This window comes from Canis lupus, chromosome 22, assembly GCF_048164855.1.
Source record: "Canis lupus baileyi chromosome 22, mCanLup2.hap1, whole genome shotgun sequence".
NCBI lineage: Eukaryota > Metazoa > Chordata > Mammalia > Carnivora > Canidae > Canis > Canis lupus.
Genome location: NC_132859.1, coordinates 40,076,240 through 40,099,205, shown reverse-complemented (window position 1 = coordinate 40,099,205; position 22,966 = coordinate 40,076,240). Strand labels below are relative to the sequence as shown.

The 22,966-nt window shown below is 41.1% G+C and overlaps 1 protein-coding gene across 1 annotated transcript in view; it reads right to left on the bottom strand.

Annotated features, from left to right (window-relative positions):
* GPD1L (glycerol-3-phosphate dehydrogenase 1 like) overlaps window positions 1-22,966 on the bottom strand; it is a 110,147-nt gene that overhangs the window by 7,631 nt on the left and 79,550 nt on the right. The gene's annotated exons all lie outside the window — the stretch shown is intronic.

Here is a 22,966-nt window from a genome sequence, read left to right as displayed (position 1 = left end):
TATTATCACTGCTAATAATTATTATTCTTTGGGTAATAATAATCATGATTATTTGTTGGGAAATGAGGCAACGCTGTAGGAGTCTTCTGAGGTTTTATATTATTACCTTGCATCTTTATGCTAAGAAGTATCCCACAAAAGGCCAGCCCTGGTGGTCGCTCAGGCAGGAGAGCCTTGTGCATCCAGATAGGGGTTATGGTATCTACTCCTTTGTCACCTCCCCCTATCCTTTTTGGCATATTGCACCATCTAGTTAAACCCAAAAGTTCATCTGAAAATTGTTTCATCAGCTGCTCCCAGTGACATGTTGTCTCAAGGCTGTGGACTGGGGGGGATCCCTGGGTGGCACGGCGGTTTAGTGCCTGCCTTCAGCCCAGGGCGTGATCCTGGAGTCCCCGGATCGAGTCCCACATCAGGCTCCCTGCGTGGAGTCTGCTTCTCCCTCTGCCTGTGTCTCTGCCTCTCTCTGTGTGTGTCTCTCATGAATGAATAAATAAAATCTTAAAAAAAAAAAAAAGGCTGTGGACTGGGCTAGGAAGGTTGGAGGGAGGCTTAGAGACCATGGAGCCCCAAAACCTCAACTTACAGATGCAAGAGCATGCTCAGTGGTGAGTGCCCAAAGCTAGGACATGAACTCAATACTCTTCCCTACAGCAGCCTGGGTCAGGAACAGCCCAATTTGTCAAAATATCATGTATTGTGTATCAGGTATTTTTTCACAATGAACCGATTGCTCAGGTATCTGCAGCATACAGGCAAATGTAATTTCCAATCCGCCTGATGAAGTGGCATGTTTGGATGGTAAACAGGACTTTGTTCCCTCTGAACGCCTTTGTATAGGAAGTATCTGCAGTCACCTTTCCCCATGCACCTGATTTTGGGAAACAAACCTATCTGTTGACAGGCACAGCCATTAAAGACATACGCAAAAAAATTACTTTACAGGGTTCTAACTAAGTCCCTCTAGAAAATCTTTTGCTTTTAGGACTGGAAATATCTCAGTAAGTAGATTTTAAAGAGTTTGACATTTTAACCATAGCAAGGTGTAGTTTCATATCCGTGTCTTGTACTATTTATTGCTGTTCTGGAAAAACAAAAGCGTAAAATAGAATTGCCTCTCATATAGATCTTTGGGGGCAATTACGTGCAAAATTAATTTACTCCTTAAACCAGAGAAGCATATATAATCATCTGCTGTAGCTGGGGTTGCAGTTTTAAAGAGTGCTGGGAATAGCAGTAGGTGAAAAAGAGATTTGGATGGAAGCTTTCAAATAATTACTCCATTAGAGCTGGTTTATTAACTTTTGATATGAAATGAATATATCTATGGCATACTTGTTCCAGGAACAAATTATCTTTAACCTTCTCGATAGATCCAAATGCCCATACAACTTGCAAAAATTACACTGGGCAATCTTGCTTTTAAAAATGCCTTTCACACAATAGTCATTTGAATGAAGATTCTTTACACGTTAAATAACTTAGTTGCACATAATTTTTCAGAGCAGAGCTTTATAGCACTGGGGGATCTGAAATGGATGGTGGTTTTTATTTCAGTTCTGTTTTTTCAGAGGGTCATTCCTTTTTGTTTCTATGACACATTGTATGAACTTCCATTAGGAACAGGGATGATCTGAGTCTTGCCTAGGTGCCATATTATTCATGTCCCCTCTGACTCTCAACATTGTCTTACTTTGAGGATATGTTACCTGGTCACCCCAATTATTGTGCAGGACACACTGTGTCTCCCTGTGGAGTTCTCTCTCCTTTTCTTTTTATCCTTGTATCCTCAATGCCTACAACATGATCTGACACATGGTAGGTACTCAGGAAATAGTTACTGAAGGATCAAGAACCAGTCACTAGGGACCCCTGGGTGGCCCAGTGGATGAGTGTCTGCCTTTGGCTCAGGGAGTGATCCCTCGTCCAGGATCAAGTCTCACATCGGGCTCCCTGCAGGGAGCCTGCTTCTCCCTCTGCCTGTGTCTCTGCCTCTCTGTGTCTCTCATGAATAAATAAATAAAATCTTAAAAAAAAAAGTCACTAAAGAACTGATATTTCTTATCAAGATACATTGGTTAAGCCCAATTTTAGTGATTTCATTCTATTTACTAAATTGTGCTTAAGCCTATCAGCAAATCAGCAATTAGCCATTATTATAGTGGGGAGAGAAAAATAAATGGTAGAGTTACAATAACTTATTAGGCAGAAGGAAATGAAGAAGGAGGTAAGTATAATCAAAAGCCAGGTAGTGTTCCAAATACAGCAAAAATTCCAGAATCTTTTTAACAGGATCAGCAAGACCAGTTTGGAAAATGCAATCCACCCTGCAGTCAAAAAATTATTTAGGTCTTTCAATATTTACAGTAATATGTGCTGGAAAGATAAAATTATAGTGTATGGCTTGTGGCTGTAGAATGATATATTTTGATCTTAAAAACATAAAAATGTTATTTTATAAAATTGTAATAACTGTCTAATCCTTCAGGAAGAGATCTAGAATACTTGGTGAAATGCGTGCTAAGAATCAGTTTTAATTTAGTAGTTTACTTTTATTTAGCAGAGTGATAGAAATGGTAGTTTTGATGTTTAAAATGTATTCCTTTGCTGAAATTATTCCCAAAACATAACTCTCAGAACCACCAAAAATGGAGTAAGATTTCCTTCTGATAATGAAGAATATTCAGGAACATTGTCATTGGATGTTTTGAGTCTTGTAGCTGTTTAAGGAAATGTCTACTGTGAGTACTCCATGCTCCCAAATTATTAAAGCAATAAAACTTTATTTTTTTAATAAAGATTTTATTTATCCATGAGAGACATAGAGAGAGAGGCAGAGACATAGGCAGAGGGAGAAGCAGGCTCCCTGCGGGGAGCCCGATGCTGGACTCGATCCCTGGACCCCAGGATTACGCTTGAAGCCAAAGGCAGATGCTGAACTGCTGACCTACCCATGTATCCCCGAAAAAGAAATCTTTAAAGGATGCCTCAGTGGCCCAGTGGGTTAAGCTTCCGTGTCTTGATTTCAGCTCAGGCGGTTATCTTAGGGTTATAAGATTGAGCCCCACCTCAGGCTCTAAGCTGAACATGGAGCCTGCTTAAGAGTCTCTCCCTCCTACCCCTCCCTCTGTCTTTCCCTGTTTGCTCTTATGCTCTCTCTCAGAAAAAAAAAAAAAAAAGAAGAAGAAGAAGAAAGAAAAGAAAAAGAAATCTTATAAATAAATATGCTAACATCAATGCAAGGGTACTCTTTTCCAGAGGGCAATATCTCTTTACTTTTTAATGACGTATAAATAACTTTTATTTTGAAATGATGATAATCTTGTTATGGACTGAATATTTGTGTCCCCCCCCCCAAAATTCATAAGTTGCTACCCAAGTCTCCAAGGTGATGATATTTGGAGATGAGTGAGCTCATGAATAGGATTAGTGCCCTTGTAAGAAGAGGTCAGCAAGTTGGCTTGCTCTCTTTCTAGCAACCTAGAGGAGGGCTCTCACCAGAACCTGACCATGCTAGCACACTGATCTTGGACTTTCAGCCTCCAGAAATAATTTGTGTTGTTTATAAGCCACCCTGTCTATGGTACTTCATTATAGCAGCCCAAACTGACTAGGAAAAGTCTCAAAAGGAATTGCAAAGTCAGTAGAGAGGTTCTAGAAACCCTTCACCCAGCTTCCCCTAATGGTTACATCTGATAGCTATAGTATACTAAGCCAGGAAACTGACAAGATCATTTCTTTTTGAAACATCCAAGTATCGGGATGTCTGGGTGGCTCAGTGGTTGAGCATCTGCCTTTGGCTCAGGTTATGATACTGGGGTCCTGGGATTGAGTCCCACATTGGGCTTCCCACAGGGAGCCTGCTTCTCCCTCTGCCTATGTCTCTGCCTCTCTATGTCTCTCATGGATAAATAAATAAAATCTTTAAAAAAACAACAACAACAACAACAACATCCAAGTATTTTGGGAAAGTTCTGTAAATATGACAAGAAACCCCTAGGATTCTTTATGCTCAAATAAAATTATTCTACAAAGTATCAATATCGTAGAAGGACCTATTAACAAATTTTATTATGTGTAATCTGACATTAAGTCACAGGCTGGATAGATGTCAACACAGAATATTTAATGGGCTTTGGTGGAGTATGTGTTGGTTTAAATTCTGTGCTATCCTAGTTTTAAGAAGCAGGATTTAAAGTAACAAATGATGTCAGCGGGCCAAACACACCTAGTAGTAATGCTTTTGGAAATAAGTTTTTCTTTAAAGTACACCAATGTTTTAGCTGTAACTTAAAACCCTGCCTTTAAGGCTGCACTTACATTAGTTCCTCAAAAGCTCTGGGTTTTCATTTATTTTTTGAAACACCTCCATTTGGTGCATCATTTCCTTCACTCTTGAGATTGCATTTAGTCAAATCCAAGAATTGCCACAATGCAGTTTTGTAGTTATTAAAATAGCGGATGGTTTGGGGCTTGGAAAACATGATGGTACATTTTTATAGGCCAAAACTACTGAACAGAGGAAAATAGCAGGTCAAAGGAATCTTTAAAATTAAAAAAAAATCTATTTATTTATTCAAGAAATACTTCCTAAAGATCACCTGGTAGGCAGGCACAAACCTGAGCTTTAGGTACATAATACTGGATTAGATATTTTTTCCTTCATGTTTTGACATCTCAGAAATAGAAAGGTAACTAATGGCTAATAGTGCCTAATGGATTACACTTTTTTTTTTTTTTTCGCATTTTGACGTCTCAGAAATAGAGAGGTGGCTTAAAATCATTGTTGGCCATATGGCAGTTGTGATGTAGCTGTCACTGCCTACACATTTGTCAATTTAGTAATAATTCCTAGTTGTAAAACTGGTTAACTGCCACCCTTCAGTGTCTTGGTCAAAGACTCATTTAGGAGGCATTTGAAAGAGGAATATGAGTCCTAGCTGTTGTCTGAAAATCTTCCATTGATGCTTATGGTAAGATTTAGAAAGCACCAACATCAAAACTTGCAAAATGGGGTCAGGGCATTGGAAAAAAGGCCTAGAGGCAATAGTGGAGTAGCCTCTTAAGAGATCCTGAATATGACATTCTTGATGCCTTAGAGGGCAATATCAGCTATAAATATCACTTACATAAAGACTCTAGGTTGAAAAGTAATTCAGAAGAATAAGGCTATAAATGTGAATTTTATTACATCTACATTATATATGCATGCATTATATATGTGTGTACCATGTACAACACATATGTAAAATATATATGTATGAACAAATATGTTTTCTTTCTGCATATATATAAGAGAAATCAATTATAAAAATTTATGTCCATATAAGTTTATAAACCGAAGCAATCCAACAGGGAAAGGAATTTTTCAACAAATGGTACTGGAACAATGGATAGCTATAAGAAAAGAAAAAAAAAAAAAGAGTTGCCTGGGTGACTCAATGGGTTAAGTGTCTGCCTTCACTCAGGTCATGATCCTAGGATCCTGGGATATCTAGCCCTGCATCAGGCTCCCAATTAGCAGGTAACTTGCTTCTCCCTCTATAGCTCCCCCTGCTTGTGCACTGCTAGTCTCTCTCTATCAAATAAATAAAAATCTTTAAAAATAATAAAATAAATAAAAATTTAAAATTTAAATAAGTCATAATCTCCTGATTTAGTTGACAGAGTTGTTTCTTTCTTCTTCTTTTTTTTTAAGATTTTTATTTTTTAAAAGTTATTCGATACCCAACACAGGGCTTGAACTCACAACCCCAAGATCAAGAATTTCATGCCACGTTTTTAAAAAAGTGGAACCATTGGTTCTGATGAATTAATTAATTAATGAGCCCATAAGAAACTGGAACCCCAAAAGATTAATTATCCTAACTAGTAAAGGCTCAGTCTAAGACTCGGTTCTTCCAAACTCTTCCTTCTAAACTATTTACCTTTGGTTGGGATCCCCAGAAGCAGAGCCTGAGCCAAGGACTCTCATATGCAAGTGATTTGTTGAGGTTTATCTCAGGAAAAAACCTGTAAGAATGAAAGGAGGCAGGATAGAGCTAGGGATTGAAGCAAAGAGAAGATGTGAATTCAGCCAAAGTCCAGCCTCAACCTGATGTCATGGAACCCTGCAGAGGGAGTTTCCCACCTTAGGGTAAGAAAACTGAGCTTGTATACTGTTACACTGGTTCGTCAGTGGCGTTGGGCATCCTGCCTTTTCATGTAGGGGGTAGACGAGTCTGAGCAAAGTGGCTCTGAGGGCAGTCCTCTGGGGAAGGTGAGGAGCTGTGACCTATCAGCCACCAAAGCTCAAGAGTAGTTTAGGGCATGGGTGCACTAGCCAGGTAAAGGGTGGGGCAGTATCCACATCTACTACACCACTGCTGTTCTCAATATTATCAGAATCATGGCCTAATATACTTTGTTAGGTGAGGCCCATTGAGATATTGAGTTCCCTGGCTAATGAGTACCCTGTGAGACATTGCGAGCCAGGAGCATTTAGCCACTATGACTGTTCCCAGAGTTAGACAACGTTTACTGCAAAAGAGAGTTAAAGAGATACTCCATATACTGCTTTATCTGTTTACTACAGAGTTCATAAACCAGTGGTCAAGAGGCAGAACTTAGGCTCGTAGATGTGTTTCATGTGGCCCATACAGTGTTTAAATATTTTTGAAGCGGATCCCTGGGTGGCTCAGTGGTTTAGCACCTGCCTTCAGCCCATGGCGTGATCCTGGAGTCCCGAGTTGGAGTCCCACATTGGGCTCCCTCCATGGAGCCTGCTTCTCCCTCTCAGTCTGTGTCTCTCATGAATAAATAAAATCTTTAATAAATAAAAATAAACATTTTTGAAAGACTAGTTGCTGATACTTAAAATGTTGGAGAATCCTCATAAAGATGTGGATTTCTTTCCTCTGTTGATGATTTGGAAGGGCTGATTCCACTGGGTGAGCATTCAAACACTGCAATAACTAGTGTCTCAATGTAGAGCAACCCGAGTGGTGGCTGCCCCTTACAGAGAGGTGTCCCCCACCTCCTAGTCTACTTCTTACTTGTGTATGTCTCCTACTCAGCCCTGAGGGTGTTTTAGTTAGCTACCCCAGGTTTAACCTCCTTGCAATACCTGATATGTTCTCTAGAAAACTGAATGAAAAGCATATATGCTTGTCCCAGTTTCCCATCTGTATCTAGTATAATTAAACATTTTTATTGAAATACACAGAAAAGTGCACATTTCATAGTGTACAGCTTGACGTATATTTGCAAATTAAATACATTTGTGTGACAGCACTCAAATCAGGAACTAAACATTTCCATTTCCCTAACGTCCCCTGGCACCCCCCCCTTCAATCACCCCTGCCTCTGGGCTACCACTATCCTGACCTCTATCAACACAGATTGGTTTTGTCTGTTCTTTATAGTTGATTAAAAATGGAATTGCCTGTTTGGTATAATTTTGGAAATGTTTTCAATAGGAGATGTCTGACTCCAGTTTGCAATAAAATACATTTGTCTTACCATGAACTTCAGAGAACATTCTGTCCTAATCACAGAATAATTGCATTTCCAGTGAGACACAATTTAATTGCATTGAGTTTTCCTGTACACTCCTGGGAAGAACTTGGTCAAATAGGACATTGTGCATTAGAAGAATCATTCGGGTCCATGAGGAATTCCTTCCTCCTGGTGTTCTGCCTCTAAGCATTGGCACCGTGAAGGTATGGTTGCTTCCCGTCAGAGAAGACTGTGGAATGCTCCCAATGAAACAAGGTTTACCTACAACAATAGCTTTTATATTTTGTCAACAAATGATAAACGACCCTAGTCAGGGCCAAGCCCTGTGGAGAGATGAAAGAGAAGCTTTGCGTCTAGATCTCATAGTCTGACCTGGATAGAAACAAGTGGTTAACTGTTCACAGTTCAGGGTGGTCACTGAGGGCTCGACTCTCCAGTCACACTATCAGGTTATGTCTGTTGTTTGTTTATAAAGATTTTTAAAAAGATTGTATTAATTTATTTATCAGAGACACAGAGGGGCAGATACATAGGCAGAAGGAGAAGCAGGCTCCCTACAGGGACCCCAATTTAGGACTCAGTCCCAAGACTCTGGGACCACAACCTGACCGGCAGGCAGACACTCAACCACTGAGCCACCCAGGTTCCCCTGTATATAAAGATCTTATTTATTTATTTGAGAGCATGAGAGCGAGAGAGAGAGAGAGAGCACGATTAGGGGGAGGGGTAGAGGGAGAAGGAGACTCTGCCAAACAAGGAGCCTGATGCAGGGCTCAGTCCCAGGACCCTGGGATCATGGCCTAAGCTGAAGGCAGATGCTTAATCAGCTGACCCACCCAGATGTCCCTACCCACTTTTGAAATCATGTCACCACCAATCAGCTATGTGACCTGGGCTCAGCTCCTTAAGCTCTCTGTGCCTCTGTTTTTTCATGATGGAAGAGGTTATAAGATTACATATCATAGTTATGACAGTTATATTATAACTGATGTTATAATAGTACCTGCCTTGTGGGGCTGTTGGGAGAATGAAATGAAATCAAGTAGATAAAGAGCTTGGCACAGTGTCAAGCACATAGTAACAGCTCAGTAAATGTCACCTTTATGGTTATTGCGAAGGAATGCAAGGCCTAGGAGAGGATCTGAGGTGGGCCCCTAAACTCAGGGCGGATGGGGAAGAACAGATGATCCAGAAAGCCTCAGTGTAGGTGATCCTCCTGCTGAGTTATGAGATTGTCCTTCAGGGGTTAACCAAACATTACCCAGGTCAACGAAGGGGAGAAAGGACTAGAATGGGGTGGAAAGAGAAAGGGTGTTTAGGAAGAAGGAATGGCCTATGCAAAAGACAAAGGGCACAAGTGAGACAACGTGTTCTGAGCACAGCACTCCAGCTCATTTGCCTGGAGAACCTCAGAAGTGGTAGGAAATGAGCTTGGCAAAGTGCATGAGGGTCATATTATGAAGAAAGTTAGGGAAAATTACAGAAAACCTAGAAGTAAAGCCAAGTAGATTTCTCCATGTGCTTTCAATGTCATACTAAAGCCATGAGTAAGAGGCCCACCCAAAGATTATACAGTTGTCTAGGTGATTGTACCATTGTGTGATCTGGCTACTTACTATTAATTAAGGACTCAGCCTTCAGGAAGTTCCATGAAAACTAGTAGATTTGTGTCTAGCAGAGATGCAAATAAATTCTTTCTTGTAGAAAAGATAATTTCAAAGTTTGCAGTTTATTGCTTTGCAGGACATTAATTAGCCTTGTATATAATTTAGCAAACTTATCCTAACTTTTTTTTTAAGATTTTATTTATTTATTTGTGAGAGACACACAGACAGAGGCAGAGACGCAGGCAGAGGGAGAAGCAGACTTCCCCACGAGGAGCCTAATGCAGGACTTGATCCCAGGACCCTGGGATCACGACCTGAGCCAAAGGCAGACGCTCAACCACTGAGCTACCCAGGTGCCCCTCTTTCTTTTTTTAAAAAGGTCTATATAAAACCTCAATTCCTCAGATGTTTCTTTTTTTTTTTTTTCCTCAGATGTTTCTTGAACCAGATTTACTTTCTTACTGGTTTCCTCGCTAATGAATTCAATAAATTTTAGCATTTTCTATACTTTTTAATGTTAAAAATTATGCCAAGAGTTACTGATTTTAACCTGAAATGAACAGGAAAATATTAAAGTATTTTATGCAGGAGAATGACATGATTACATCAATGCTGTAGAAAGTTCATTTAAAAAAAAAAAAAAAAGAAAGTTCATTTTTGCAGCAGTGTGGCAAGGAGCAAATCACTTATGTGAAATTTAAGTTTGGAAGCCAGTAGACATTTGGTCAAAGTAATGATAACTATTTCCGAATATCCTGGGGGAAGGCAGTAATTTCTGTATGGAAATTTTACCATGTATAGAACCAAAAAGGAATGGTATTCACATTGCAGTGTAGAAGGATGTCCTGTATATTAATATATGTTAACACTACGGTAATGAGTGACCATAAATATTTTAAATAGATAAAAGATGTTGTGCCCTAGGGTTCCTGTCGGAAGCACATTAGCCACATTCCCTTAGACATGCGGTGAGAGTGAGCTGTAGCTTGCCTGAAACTGGAAAGAAAACCAGCTTATCTGATTTGCAGCTGTCTTTGACACTTCTTGCCTCTCCCCATGTTCTCCAAACTCAGGAGGTGAAGTAATATAAGGAAACATGTTGGGAAGCTCGCATTCTCTGAGAACACTGCCTCTAGTGGGAGATACTAGGATTGGAAGGAGATCTATTATTCCTGCCTTTTGCATTTTGAACCTTTGGAATGAATGTACAGGTATTTTACATACTGCTGTAAAAGTTGTGCACTGCACAAAGGAGTCATTATCTGGAGCGGCGCCATTTACATGGCATGCATTTTAGATCTGGATAAATTTTCTGGTAGTTGGCATTCAAGTTCAAGATCAGGAGTGCCCTTTCTGTACAGAGTCACCAAATTAACTGGGGTGGCCTTGTGAATAACTTTTTTTATTTTTTTTTTACAGTGTATTTAAAACATGCTGATATATTAGATTCCTAGGATTTTCAGGGCTGGCATTCTGAAGTGTTTTTCTCAGATTTCACATTACGGCTTTTTCTTCCTTAAGGTATATCTATTTCTTCAAAGTTCTGGAAGTTCAGTTGAAGCCACAGATTCTTTATTCTACTGTTTTATTTTCACCATGTGTCCATAGATGACACCTGTCATCTTTAAGAACCGCTCATCATCAGGGGTGTCTGTCTGGCTGACTCAGTAGAGTGACTCTTGATCTTGGGTTGATGAGATAAGTTTAGAGATTACTTAAAATAAAATCTTAAATAAAATAAAATACAAACTGCTCAGCATCTATTTCCCCTTTAAAACATCACCCTGGTTTTCCAGTAGGAAACCATTTCTATTTCTCAGCCATGTGGTTTAGATGGGAATGATCCTACCCTCAGTTCTAGGGCTGGGCCCTGATGGACTTAAATCACCGTATTAACTGGCTCAAGAAAAGGAATATAACCCAATCAGACTAGTAAGAAAGGAAGACATTGCTGGGGCCATTTTGCTGCCATACAAGAGGAGAGCCTAAAGCTACTGGAGGAAGGGCAGTTGGTATAATATGAGAATAAATCTAAAAACATTGAAGGAGGGCAGCCCGGGTGGCTCAGCGGTTTAGCGCTGCCTTCGGCCCAGGGTGAGATCCTGGAGACCCCAGATAGAGTCCCGCGTCGGGCTCCCTACGTGGGGCCTGCTTCTCCCTTTGCCTGTGTCTCTGCCTCTCTCTCTCTCTCTGTGTATCTCTCATGAATAAATAAATCTTTAAAAAGAAAATTGAAGGAAGTTTTCCATGGTGACATCATTTGGGCACTGAATCACACTGCTCCTGAAGCCAGCCTTGCCTCTGGATATTTTGGTTATATGAGCCAAAATAGTCCATTTATTGTTAAGGCAATTTGAGGTTTTGAGGGGGAGGCTGGTTTTGTTTTGTTTTGAGTTTTGTCATATGAAACACACGACCCTTACCAGATACGTTCTATTTTTTAATGTGATTTAGATTTATCCACTTTCAGACCAATGGCTGAAGGATGAATCTAGACTCCTTTCAAAAAACAGCTATTTTCTACTAAAAGCACTTAACACAAATTGCTGGCAAGAGAGCTTCATCTAATTTGAAAATTGCAGTTACACTTTTTTTTTTTTTTTGGCCCTTAATCAGAACTGAATATCCTGACAGCTCTTTCTTGACATTTTCCTTTTGTGAAAATGAGCTTCATTTCATGTAAGTAGCAGTATGGGTTCAATTAGGAGATAGAAGAATACTGTAGACTCAATAGGGGATGTTTTACGTAAAGAAGTATTCACTAAGATATAATAACTCTAGGATAAAAGGAAACTATATGATACACTACTGCTGAGAGAGCATCTTCGAGAAAGGCCAAACTTGGAAGATGTTTAGATCTTGTTGGAGAAGGTATGGTTCGGCCCACTGGATAGCAGAGAATTTCTGGTTCCGCCAGGCCAAGGGTGGTCTACAGCTGCTGGGAAGCTATAGGCCACCCTCTAGAATGCAGCCCAGTGAGAGGTAGTAGGAGCATGCTGTGGGAGTCTGAGCCCTTCAGAACATGCTGGCTACACCAGAGTCTTGGTTTCCATGTCAAGTGGGCCATGGGAAGGTTATTGCCAGGCCAAAGCTGCAATGTCCCAGAACGACTGTGTTCCGGACCCATGGCTGGGGCCGACTCTGTCAGATGTCCTCACACCCATAGAGCCAACTGGGGTTGACTCCTGGAAAAGCAGGAAGAGCCTCGTCCTCCTGCAGTATCCCTCCAGTGCCCTCTGCAGAGAAGGCTTGATTATTATCATGGCCGATTCACAGGAGAGATGCTTCAAAGAATTCTAAATTGATAACCAACACTGGGGGATACCTGGGTGGCACAGCGGTTTAGCGCTTGCCTTCAGCTCAGAGAGTGATCCTGGGGCCCTGGGATCAAGTCCCACATCAGGCTCCCGGCATGGAGCCTGCTTCTCCCTCTGCCTGTGTCTCTGCCTCTCTCTCCCTGTGTTTCTCATGAATAAATAAATAAAATATTTTGTTTTGTTTTGTTTTTTTAAATAACCAACACTGTGTTTTTCAAAGAGCACAGCTCTATCCAGTTCATCAGGTACTATGGTGGGGTGAGGGGGTTGGTGAAGAAGTGGGTGGATCTCACTCACCCCAGCTCTGAGATGGGTTAAGGGTTTCTGAAAGGGTTGAATTCAGCTTAGGGAGGTCCCTGCTAGGGTGTGTTCTGTGCACTAGATAAATCAGAAAAACATGTGGCATGTGCCGTGCTAAACAAAGGTACACAATTTATTTGCTGTCAGGCACTTCAGGGCCTTCAGTGTGCTCATGTATCATGAATTTTCCCCAAATTACTTGAATTTTAATCCTTTCCTTGTCAGACCTGGCTACCTACAAGGACACCTAGAACAAATCAGTTTTTCTCAAAATGCCCATAAGAATCTCTTTTTCCTTTCCTTCTTCCTCTTTTCTTTATCCTCTTTCTTCTTTTTAAACTAAATAGTGCTCAAGAGCCAGGCCCAACAACTAAATGAAGTAGTGACCCTAGTTGGTACTGTCAGTGTTCCACACCATCCTGGGTTTCTCCTCCCCTGCCTGCACACAGGCTCCCCAGCCAGCACCTGAGTCTCTGGTTTCTTTGTCCTAAAATGGCCTTAGGCTGCAGGAAGCCTTGTTGCAAATGCCAGATGGTTTCCAAGCATCCTTCCCCCCACAAGTTCTTAACTCCAGTGGGCGTGAGCCAGAATGACCCCCAGTGTGATTTAGCTTTGCTATTGCACTTCAGCTCGGCCCTCTTCCCCTGCCTGTCCTACTGACCAATCTCCTGGTTTATACTGGGAGTGCTTCTTGGTATGTCTTCTTTTCTTCCCCTTCCCCTTCCCCTTCCTCCCTTTCCTTTCTTTCCTCCCAAGAATGCTTCTTGGGATGTCTCTCTTGTCTTGTCTTGTCTTGTCTTGTCTTTTTTTTCTCTTTTTTTTTTTTTTTTTTTTTTTAAATTTTGTGAGCAGCCCAGGTGGCTCAGCGGCTTAGCACCACCTTCAGCCCAGGGCCTGATCCTGGAGACGTGGGATGGAGTCTCACAAGGGGCCATCGGGCCCTGCATGGAGCCTACTTCTCCCTCTGCCTGTGTCTCTGCCTCTCTCTCTCCCTGTCTTTCATGAATAAATAAATAAAATCTTTTAAAAAAATTTAAATTTTGTTAGTTAACATTCATGCAATTTGGTTTCTGGAGTAGAATTCAGTGATTCATCACCTCAGTACCCAGTGCTCATCCCAACAAGCACCCTCCTTAATCCCCATCACCATCTAGCCCATCCCCCACCCACCTACCCTCCAGCCCTCAGTTTGTTCTCTTTTGTAGAGTCACTTATGGCTTGTTTCCCTCTCTCCTTTTTTTCTTTTCTGCTTCCCATATGTTCATCTGTTTTCTTTCTTAAATACCTAATATATCACTTTCAAGAGAATCCTAGTCCCAGGGTCCACTTCTGGGAAATTCAAACTGAGACATTCCTATTTAATAGGAAAAACTAAGAGGTAAATTACCCAAGCTCTAAATAAATAACTAAATAGATGGTAGACAGATAGGCTGATAAGAGATAGATAAAATATTGAATAAAGTAATCAACTCTGAGATTTAAACCTGACTTTCTTCTGATTCTCCAATCTGCATACCTGACCATAATATTTAATACTGCTTCATGAAACAAGGTTATCTATTAATATGTAAGTCTGTCTGGAGAAGGACTGCTCTGGAAAAAAGAACCCACTGGGCAGGGCCAGCCACACCAAGTCAGCCAGCTCTGTATACCCAATGCTGGAGTTCTTTAAAGTTAGTTCTCTGAGGGCAGACTGTGCTATACTGAGCCCTGATTGCCCCTCCCTGAGGTACCTAGCAAACTTTCCAGTCTCCAAGTTTCAGGGACTGATACTTGGCTGTGATAAACTTCGCACTATGCCATAGCAAAAAGGGAGAAAGAAAATATCAGTAGGGTAAATTTTGCATGATACCAAATGTATCCAATTTAAAGATCTCTTCTTTATTCTGAGATTATGTTCTTTCTACATTTTTAATGTTTAAATATCCTTTTTTTTTTAAAACATTATTTATTCATGAGAGACACACAGAGAGCGGCAGAGACGCAGGCAGAGTGAGAAGCCGGCTCCCTACGGGAAGCCCGATGCAGGACTCAATCCCAGGACCCCAGGATCATGACTTGAGCTGAAGGCAGATGCCCAACCACTGAGCCACCCAGGTGTCCTTAAACATCCTTTTTTATGTAAGATAATAATAGTAAAAGTAGATAGCAGTTGATTTTTTAAAAAATGTTCTAATGTGACAAAATTGAAGTTGGCAACCCTGTCATTACAGATTTTTTGAAGGCCGAGTGGGGTTGTGGGGCAATTTTGTTCATCCTGAAATTCAGTAGTCTATAATTTAGTGTCCTGGGATGGGAGAGTAGTACTAGGACCTATAGGTGTCAGACAACCTTCTTATTTGAGCACAACCCTTCCTTCATCATGACCACCAGTGTTAATCAGGATTGTTTTGACAGCAAGGGACAGAAACCCCGTGACTTTAGACAATAGGTGATTTTGCAAGGTTCTCATTGCTTCCAGAAGGTGCTGGTAGGCCTCCTAGACAATGGAACTAAGTGTTCAAAAACCACTGTGACTCTCCATCTTCCCGTGTATACCAGTTATGGATTGCCATGTAACAAACCACTTCAAACCTTAGTAGTTTAAAGCAATGACAGTCATCTTTAAAAAAAAAAAAAAAAAAGATTTTATTTATTTATTCATGAGAGACACAGAGAGGCAGAGACATAGGCAGAGAGAGAAGCAGGCTCCACGCAGGGAGCCCGATGCAGGACTCGATCCCAGGACTCCAGGACCATGCCATGGGCGGAAGACAGGCACTAAACCGCTGAGCCATCCAGGGATCGCACAATGACAGTCATCTATTATGATCATGAATCTGTGATTTGGACAGGGTTTGGCATGGAAGGGAAGGGTCATCTCTGCTTCCTGTGGTATCAGCTTGAGGCCTCACCTAAGGGGGGGTGGGGCTGTCCATCTAAGAGAGTTCAGTCTGGCTGCAAGTTAGTGCTGTTGCCTGGGATGTCAGCTGGAGCTAGGCTCCAGATGTCTCTCTATGTGGTTCTCTCCATGTGGCTACCTATAGCACGAGAGCTAGATGTCAAGGACAAGCCTCCAAGAGAGAGCCAGGAGGAAGCTGTATTGCTGCTGTGAGCTGGCCTCAGAGCCAGATAGTATCACTCTGGCTTCTTCTAGCAGTGGTGGCCATCACAGACGCCCATAACTTTCAAAGGCTGGGGATAGTCATAAACTCCACCTCTTAATAGGGAGTAGCCAGGTTCTAGAAAAGCATGTGAGATGAGAAATATTTTTGTGGCCATTTTTTTGTAAACACAATCTGCTGTACCATGTACTGTCTTCATTCCCTGGGATGGGTTTCTACCATGTAGGGACTTCATGGCCATTCATGATTTTCAGGCTCCCATCTTTAGCATCTCTTGCCTTGGTCCAGTTTGGAATGGATCTTTGTGGCAATTATGGTGGTAAGAGATTGAATAATGTGGTTTGTCTTGCTTTGAGTCAGGGGTCTACCACTGTACCAACCACTGTGGCCTAAGGAGCGAGGACAGGATTAGGGATGAGATAGGCACAGAGTCAGAAGAGGGGAGGAGTGCTATCATGAGCTGACAAATCAATAGCTGTGCACCACACGCAAGAAGTCCTGGCCTTAAGTTTGTTCTCCTGGAGTACTTGCTAGAAAGGCTGCCCTTCCTGTGCTCCACTGGGTGGCAAAAGGCATACAGCCAAGGCCCTGATAAATGGGCTCCCTGGTTACAACCCTAAGAGAAGACTTGTATTACTTTATAGACCCAATTCTGAGAATGTAACTACAGCTTTGGGTGGAAGTTGTAGAGATTTATGTTTAAAGAAACAAACCCAGCAGGCTTAGCAATAAATGAGATTCATTTCTTTCTGGAAGTTTCTTCCCTGAGAAGGGATGAAGTTTCAGGCTATATAATCCTTGATGGCTGCAAGCAACCCAAATATGCTTCTCAAAACAACTTCTTTGGTTGAACACTTCAGCTTTTGAATGCCAACTTTGGCCCTACAAAACAAGAAGCTTGAGGTGCCTGGGTGGTTAGTCGGTTGTCTGCCTTCAGCTCAGGTCATGATCTTGGGGTCCTGGTATTGAGCATCAGGCTCCATCAGGTTAAAAACTACCACCATTTCCACTACCAGTTTAAACTTTAACAAGTAGAATTTAAAATAACATTTGAAATGCCTTTCAATAATTTTATTCTTCAACTTTGGTAGTTTCCAAAGGAGTTGGCTTAGGGGCCGTGGTTGTGTTCTTTATAATTTCTTGTATTTTAGAAAACCTAATAAGCACTATTTTGGGGGAAATAAAATTCCTCCCTCAATAGAGGGATCCTCTCCAACCTGTCAAGTGCTGCTGGAACTCTTCAGCAGGAAAGAACATACTGCCCGGCAAGGCTGTCCATCTTCTGTTGGCAGACAGTTATCACCCTGAGAAGGTTATTACATTAAACCTGAACCTGCTTCTCTCTTACCCAAGAGAGCATTTCTGGCCCCCCTACCAGGGAGCACAGTTCTACTGTTTCCCCAGACTGCCCTCTGGATATCTTAAGATCCTATTAAGTTCATCCCACACTATCCATCCTGCCTTTTTGTCACCAATTACTCCTATCCAGGATTCACCATCCTGTTTTTCCTCAGGATGGATCTTAATTTTCAATATTCCCTCTGACAACAGAGTCCCTGTGTTCAGTTCAGTATGTCTTCATTCTGTCACCAACTATGCACAGGGCACCTATTGCCAGCCAGGCTCTGAGATCTAATTAAGGGCGAGGAGGACCTGATCCCTACCTCACTAAGCTGACAGTGTCTCAAAGAAGACAGGAACTGTCAGAATACCAGGAACTGCTATTTCTTGGGATCATAACTCCTCTTTCCTATCTGTATAGCCGAAAACTGTGTCATTCTTACTTGATTTCTGCAACAACCCTTTTTTCACATGGATGGGGACAATGCCAGGGACCTGGTGTCCTGTACCTCTGTGGGTTTATTTATCTTACACTTAAATACAGCAGTGGTTTCCATTTTATCTTGTGGGTTTCAGCTCAGCATTCTGATGTGTTGAAATCATTTAAATATGGATCACGCCCTTTTTAAATTTGCCCTTTCTCCCAGTTTGGGATCATTGGCAAGGTTGATAAGTGTGATTTTTGAGATTTTTGTTTTTAAATTAATAGTTGATTTTATAAAATGTGGATGAAGCAAAAAGCAGTATGACATACCACATCAATTCAAAGACCCTCATATATACTTGAATGAATGATTATGTACTCTAACATTTGAAAATTTTTCCTTTTCTGAAGTCTCTTTACTTGCTGTTTTCCAAATCAACTGATTGTTTTTTTCCAGGGAGCAGTTCAATATACCTAGATTGACCACAGCATCTCAAACATAATTCATGACAGATCTGAATTACAAAGAACTATAATATCCGTACATTAACACAAATATCCGTTGTTTGGAGGACTGCCCAAATTGCCATCCCTCTACTAATCCCTGTTTTACTCCTTTAGAAAGGAAAACTGGATTATTTGAATATAATGCCCAATTTAACTTCATTTGTAAGAAAAGGATACCTTTTAAAAATATATGTAAGGTCAACAAAGGCATCTGCTAAATAATTTTGTTGATAATTTTCAAGTCCTGGACTAGTTGTGAAGGTTCTATTTTTATGCTTGTTGTTGAGAACATCAGGTATCAACAGGAAAGCAAATCCTACTGAGTGAGATCAGATAATCTAGACAATGGGTTGTCCGGCCACTGCTACAAAGCTGCTGGTTGAGCCTGCCGAGTTCAGGGTCTCTTCCCAACCTTGGAGCAACCTTTGGTTCCATGTGCTTCACAGAGCAGCGATCAGAGGCAGATCAAGGGACCTGGATGATCTATCATTCTCTGATTTATGTGGGGAGCTAACATTCAGTGAAAACAGGTAAATAAAAATGGTTTCTGCTTGTGCTGGTGCAGTTCATGCCTCAGGGCTGGGTGCACGCATGTGGGTGTGTGCCTTTGTGTGCACTCAAGTGTGTGGACTGCTTGCCGGCACAGACCTATCTCTGCCCAGTGGTTTCGGAGCATGCGGTGTCAATCAAGTGAAATGCTGAAACCAAATATTGCTTCTCATCTTGCTGTTTATGGGCACTGACAGATTTCTTTTATTATCTAAATTAAAAACACTTAATGTCTTCCGAGAAGTTTATGGACTCATCACATATGGGAGTGGTCTGGTTTGATCATCTTGGAAAGCAAGCAGTCTGGAAGTCCTTAGAGAAATTAGATGTGCAAATACATACTGATAGTCCAGCATTCCCCACTCCTGGGTATAAGCTCAGGGAAACTCTTCCTACAGCTACAAGGACATATGAGAACATTCACTGCAACATCCTATGTGTGCAAAAGGGTGATAGTGTCCATTACCAGGAGAGTAGAGAAGAAAGCTGGCGAAGAGAGGCAGACCGTGGAGTCCTTGGATCAGCTAGAATGCAGGAACTGAAGATATATACAATAATGTGGACAGATCTTGAAAATAAAAGGTTGAATGATTAAACTTTAGAAATAGAGGGAGATCTAAACTAGTGCTATTAAAAAAAATAAAATAAAATAAACTAGTGCTATTCAAAGTACGGCCCACCGCCCCGCAGCCTCAGCATCCCCAGGGAACCCGTTACGAATGCAGGCTCTCCAGCCCCCCACAGATCTGCAGAGTCAGTGTCTGGGATGGGGCCCAGGAATCTGTGTTTTTCTCCAGGTAATTCTGAGGCAGCTGAAGTCAAGTTACCATTTACGTGCATTTCAAACGCATATACACATTACACAATTCTCTGTACTTTTCAAAGGTAGGGTCGTGTCCAAGGAAATACTACACATTGCAGTGTGTGCTCATGGGGAGAATCCAATAGAATAAAATGAATACAAGAGTGAAGCATGGCTCGGAGAGAAGATGATAGTAAGTGATAAGCTGAATAATACGAGTACCATAATTTTGTAATTGAGGTTAAAAATACTCTGATTCAGAAAACCCCAACAGACTACTAGAGAAAGAGGAACATCAGACATGGGAGGAAATCTCTTCTGCTAATGTTTTAAGTTCATGGAATCCTGTGGCCAGCAGCGGTGTACACAGTGAGTTGAACTGTTCGTGCCTGCATATGAAGAGAAAATCAGTTCTTCCCACTCTTGCTAGGCAGAGATCTAAAGAGCATCACTTCGAGGGGATGCCCAATTATGAGCCTGCCCAAAATGTCTGCACATTTTATTCTTATTAAAAAAGAGAGGTTACTTTGTTTTAAGACACCTGTAAAGCAGGTGAGAGGCCAATGTACATTCTCCAGTAACTATTTAGCTAGCAGATCACATAGAACCTGGCCAGAAAATTGGGTCTGAAGAGCCGTTGACCCAATGACAGAGAGGCTGAAATGACCACAGAATGGCCAACTTCTCTCCCGTTTTTTTTTCTCTTTTGTTTCAGAATCTTACTTTTGACTGTTGGGAAAAGCAGAGGGGTGGTTTCCTTGGCTAAGTCCTCAAACATTAGGTAAGGAAGGTGCCAAAGGATCAGAGGCACCTCAGAGGTACGGTGTAAACGGGCTGGCACTACCCAGAAGTTCTGCAGGCTGGGAGTGGACATGGCAGATTCCCACTGGGTTCTGAGAGCAAGACCACATAATTATGATCCATTCTCTTTTTTTTCTTAAATATTTTATTTATTTATTTATGAGAGACACAGAGGGAGAGGTGGAGACATAGGCAGAGGGAGAAGCAGGCTCCCCATGGGATCATGACCCAAGCCAAAGGCAGACACTCAACCACTGAGCCACCCGGGTGCCCCTTATCATCCATTCTCAACCCAAGGATGTTCCTCAGTGATAAGAGGTACTATAATCTACAGACTTTATTCCGATTCCACTGCATGACCCACTAGTGTTCTTTTTTTCCCCACATAGTATCTAATCCTATACTATGGATTGCACTTACTTGTCATCTTTCCTTAATCTAGAATAGTCTCTTAGTCTTGTCTTTCGTGACCTTGTCATTTTTCAAGTATATATGGGCCAGTTGTTTTGTAGACTGTCTCTTCATTTGGGTTTGTCTGATGGTTCTTGTGATTAGGTTCGGTTTGTGTATTTTTGACAAGAATCCCACAGAAGCACAACTGTTGTATCTTTTTTAGCACATCTGTCTGGAGGCACAACCCACAGGGCTGATGTTAACCAGTCACTGGGTTAAGTGCCTGTCAGATTTCTCCATGTAAAGTTACCATTTCCCCCCTTTGTAATTATAGTAATCTTTTAAGGAAATAATTTGAAGCTATGTAAATATCAAATATCATGGGTGTTTTGAGAGTAAAAGAGGGTGCTATTGACATTTAAACTGGGATAACAGGGATCCCTGGGTGGCACAGCGGTTTGGCGCCTGCCTTTGGCCCAGGGCGCGATCCTGGAGACCCGGGATCGAATCCCACATCGGGCTCCCGGTGCATGGAGCCTGCTTCTCCCTCTGCCTGTGTCTCTGTGCCTTTCTCTCTCTGTGACTATCATAAATAAAAAAATAAAAAAAAAAAAATTAAACTGGGATAACAGAAGGAAACTGGGATTATTCTGGGGAAAGTAGGACATATGGTCTCTCTAGTTCCGAAGGATTTTTGTGACTTCCTGGTCAATGGCCAAGCTTTTCCCAGCTACAGCTCATGGATTACATTCATGGGTTACATGAGCCCTTTTCTGAGCCTCTCCTAGTCTGCCTCCATTTCACCCTGCAGAGATGTCTATCAGAGACTTCTAATACTTAAGTGCACTTCCAACTCTCTCTTTGTCTCTCTTTGTCTCTCTTTGTCTCAGACTCAGAAATCCTCGAAGGCAAGGAACTCATCATCATTTCATCTTTAATCTCTTAGGACCTCACTCACTTGGAGCTGGTACAGGAGAGGCACTTCCTAACTGTTTGAATTCATACTGGCTTTTTATGAACCTTGGCTTTCTCATCTTTTGCAAAAATAACAAACTTTACTGAGTTGTCCTTAAGAATCTACTGTCATGAGATTTTATAAGTGGAAGTGCTTGGTAGCTGGGAAAGTGACAGAGAAGTCCAAGGTAGTGCTGTGGGGAGCTAAGAAAGGCCCAGATGACAGTAAGCACAGTTGGATCTCTTCTCACATGTGGTAGGGAATAAAGCAGACTCAGATCTGAAATCCACTTGTCCACTCCTATTCCTAAGAGTCATTCTTGTGGCTGTCTTTGCTTTGGTAGCCTCAGGACCTAGCACAGAACACACCAGAGGTGGTCAATAAGTATTCTAAAGAACACCTGCATGAGTGAGTGAATTTAACCCCTATCTGCCTTTGTGTCCAATCCTCCCGAAAGACATTTAAGAACTGGCCTTCTATCTGATACAGTCCTATGCAGCCATTCAAAAAGAATGTTCATGAAGAGGCTTATAACAAGAAAAGAGATTGAATTAGTAATTTAAAAACAACAACAAAAAACTACCCACAAAAATCGTCCTACACACAGATGGCTTCACTAGTAAATCCTACCACATATTTGAAGAATGAATATCAATTCTTCATAAGCTTTTCCAAAAAAGGAAACACTGGGAGGGAACCCTTTCCAACTCATTCTGCAAGTATTACTTTCATACCAAAACCAGACAGACATCATAAGAAAACTATAGGTCAGTATCTCTTATGAATATAGATTTAAAAATCCTCAACAAAATACCAGTGTATAATCCAGCATTAAGAATTGTACACCATGACCAAGTGAGATTCCACCCCAGGAATGGGAAGTTGGCAACATATGAAAATTGATCAGTGTAATATACCACGTGAAAAGAATAAAAGGGGAAAAGCCTTATGATCATCTCAACAAATACAGAAAAGGAATTTGACAAAACACTCCTCATGATAAAAATATTCAATAAACCAAGAATAGAAGGAAAATTCCTAAACCTGATAAAAACAAAACAAAACAAACATCATGTTTAATGGCAGAAGACAAAAATGATTTCTTCTTAAAATCAGGAACAAGATAAGAATATCTGCTCTCATAGCTTCTATTGAACATTTAACTGACAAGTCATTTAGTCAAGAAAATGAAATAAAAGACATCCAGATTGAAAGGGAAGATGTAAAACTATATGTCAACTATTTGCAAATTATATGATCTTATATGTATAAAATTACAAAAAGTCTGCTAAAAATTATTAAACCAATAAACAAACATTAGTTTAGCAAGGTTGCAAGACATGAAATCAATATACAAAATATTTAGATA